Raw genomic sequence first — 2,661 nt, 5'->3', positions numbered from 1 at the left:
ACCGGGTTTGGGTGCAGCTGGGCGCGCGGCCCCCGCGTGCGGCCTCGTGGTGCGTTTGGCCCTGGAGGGGTGCGGGCTCCGGGACGGGCGGGAGGGCAGCAGCCTGGGCCTCGCCCCGAACCCGCCTCTGGTGGTCGCGGTCGCTGTCCGCGCCGCCCGGGCCAGTTATCCTCCCTCCCCACCCACAGCGGCGCGGTGAGGCCCGCGCATCTCTTCTCGCCCTCGGAGGCTGTGTTCAGCCCTCGGACGAGCGGCGTGGCGAGCGCGGCCCGCGTTCCGGGCTGGCTCTCAGGGAAAGGCCACAGCGCTGCCTCCCCGCCCCGGGCGCAGCGGCGGGAAGGGAGGTGAGCCCGCGGCCGGCCAGCCGCGCTGAGGAGTCGAGCACCACGGGCCAGCCAATCGCGAGGCGCCCCGGCGTCCGCGCCCTGCCTCCCGACGACGGGCCCGCGCCGCGGAATTCCTCGGGAGGTGGGAGGTGGCTGGCCGCGATGGAGCTTTCTCAGGATGTGTGAGGCAGCATTCACAGGGCGGCAGTGGGAGGACAGGCTGGGGGAATTCTCCTTGAGTGAGCAAGGGCGAGCCGAGGTCTGGCAGCCAGCGATGAAAGCCTGCGACACTCCCTCTGCTCACTGGCGCCTGGAAATGGTTGTGCAGACGCCCCTGCCCCACCCCCCCACCAGCTGCCCACGCTGGCACTGCTGGCCTTTCCCCTGGAGGACCCTCAGAGGCACATCCCGGTCTGAAACATGCGGCTAGAGTTACCCCGCCCTGGCGAGGTGGGGCTTTACACAGTCACCCGGAGTGGCCGGCTCTAACCGCTGGGATGATCTGGCTGCTCACCTGCCCCACTTGGAGGGGATTGCGTGCACTCTGTAGATGGCCACACACACCGCGCCCCACCCCCAGGTACTTGGAATAGTCCGGCAGGAACTTTGGAGGAAGTGAGGCCTGGAGAGACCTTGTGTCACCTCCTTCCTTAGAGAGAGAGACCCAGTGTCTCCCAAGATGGCTGACTCCAGACAGCCTTGCAGGAGGCCCGTGCTGGAGGTCACCAGAGCACACAGTTGGTGCTCAGTCATTGCTCAACAGGCTACCTGTGAGCATAAGGCCCACCGTGCTGACAAGCTAGGGCTGCCCATCTTAGCGGAGGCTCTGGCTGAGTTCTAGAATGATCAAGGGCAGAGAGGGATCCCTACTCCTCCACCACCCAGCAGCATTGCTACCAACGAGGGACCAAGACTCGCATCTTTTCTGCTCTGAGAACCAAGCGCGGATCAAGCAGCCAACACGTTGAAAAGATAGAATGGAGAACAATCCCCAGAGAACCTTGATTAAGCTATGTCTAAAACCACCCTACCTCCACACCATCACTGCTCTGTAGACCTCTGTATCATAACAACAACAAAGAGAACATAGCTGCCACCTCTCAGCAGAACATAGAGGTGGGGAAGCCGTGGCCATATGGACCCCGGGTCTCTATGTCTGCTGGGATGGGTCATGCTCACTCAGGACCCAACATCCATGAAGCTGTTCTGGGGTCAGACCTGAGGCAGGCAGGTACCAACGAGGCAGTGATGCTCCTGTCTTTCTGATCCCCACTTGCTAGTCCAGCTGTCAGAGCCTGCACCTCACCCTGAGACTGCCTGAAAACCTGCCAGCGCCTCACAAACAGGCACGAATGAGGTGTGTGTGTTTGGACATCCGGGGCAGGGGGCCAAGGTACCATGAGGACTTGGACCTGGTCCTTGCCCTCCACCAGTGGGTGGACAAAACAGGCAAATGATGGGTGCCCAGAGCCCTGCAAGGCACACTTGTCCACGCTGTGCAGTCATTTGGGAGAGTCCCCCAGCCACCTGTGGGCATCTCTGGAGCCTGCCAGGGGACACCCCAAAGCCTGGGAGGGAATGAGCAGCAGGCCAGGCATTCTGAGGGATCAGGGCTGGAGGCGCAGGGCCACGCTGTGGAAGCTGGATGAGCTTGCTGATGGCAGCAGCTCCCCTTCCCCCTTGGCTCCAGAGCGCTGGGAGGAACGTGAGAGCCACCAAGAGAGCCCCGCATCGCTGGCAGATCCTGCATATACAGCTTCTGCAAACCCGCGCTCACTGACACCATTCCTACTTGCTCTGGCAGCTGGCCACCTGCCTTCAGCCCCCACCGTGTGGCTTCAAGACAGCAGAGGAGCAGCGAGAGGCCCAGCCCCACACCATGCTCTCCGAGGACACTGAGAGCAGGGACCACCTTTCATCCTCAGAGTCTGCCTTTGTGAGGAACAGTCTGGGAGGAGCTTTGGGAAATAAAATTGGAGAGAAACAGCAAATAATCCTTCAAAGCTTCCTTTCTATCCCGGGGCAGCGAGAAGGACCCTGGCCATCACCATGGCCTTCACCACCACCTCCATTTCCCCAAGGCAGTATTTCCTTATCCACCCCCAGCTGGGTTTTCTGTGGCTGTCTTTGTCTCCCTCACTGGTCAGGGAACCTGCCTGTTTATTCTCCAGCCAGTGGTGTTGCTTAGTTGTCCCCATGGCAACAGCCCCAGGAGTCCTGCCCCCCTCCCAGGGAACTGCCCAGAACCTGTCCCTGCCCTCTCCCAGGCCTCTGCTGGGAAACCAGACAGAGAGGAGCAGAGGGCAGGGTGAGAGGGAGACACCCTCTGCGGGCC

General features: G+C 62.1%; 1 long non-coding RNA gene across 1 annotated transcript; it reads left to right on the top strand.

Moving 5' to 3' along the window:
* Positions 1-55: 55 nt before the first annotated feature.
* Positions 56-2,317, top strand: LOC106147217. Its single transcript, XR_001231989.1, has 2 exons — positions 56-1,683; positions 2,017-2,317. It is a non-coding gene; the product is annotated as an uncharacterized LOC106147217 (long non-coding RNA).
* Positions 2,318-2,661: the final 344 nt, after the last annotated feature.

Source organism: Chinchilla lanigera, unplaced genomic scaffold (assembly GCF_000276665.1).
Source record: "Chinchilla lanigera isolate Chin_1 unplaced genomic scaffold, ChiLan1.0 scaffold00127, whole genome shotgun sequence".
Classification (NCBI taxonomy): Eukaryota; Metazoa; Chordata; class Mammalia; order Rodentia; family Chinchillidae; genus Chinchilla; species Chinchilla lanigera.
The sequence above is the reverse complement of the archived record's forward strand: the minus strand, read 5'-3'. Positions and strand labels throughout refer to the sequence as shown.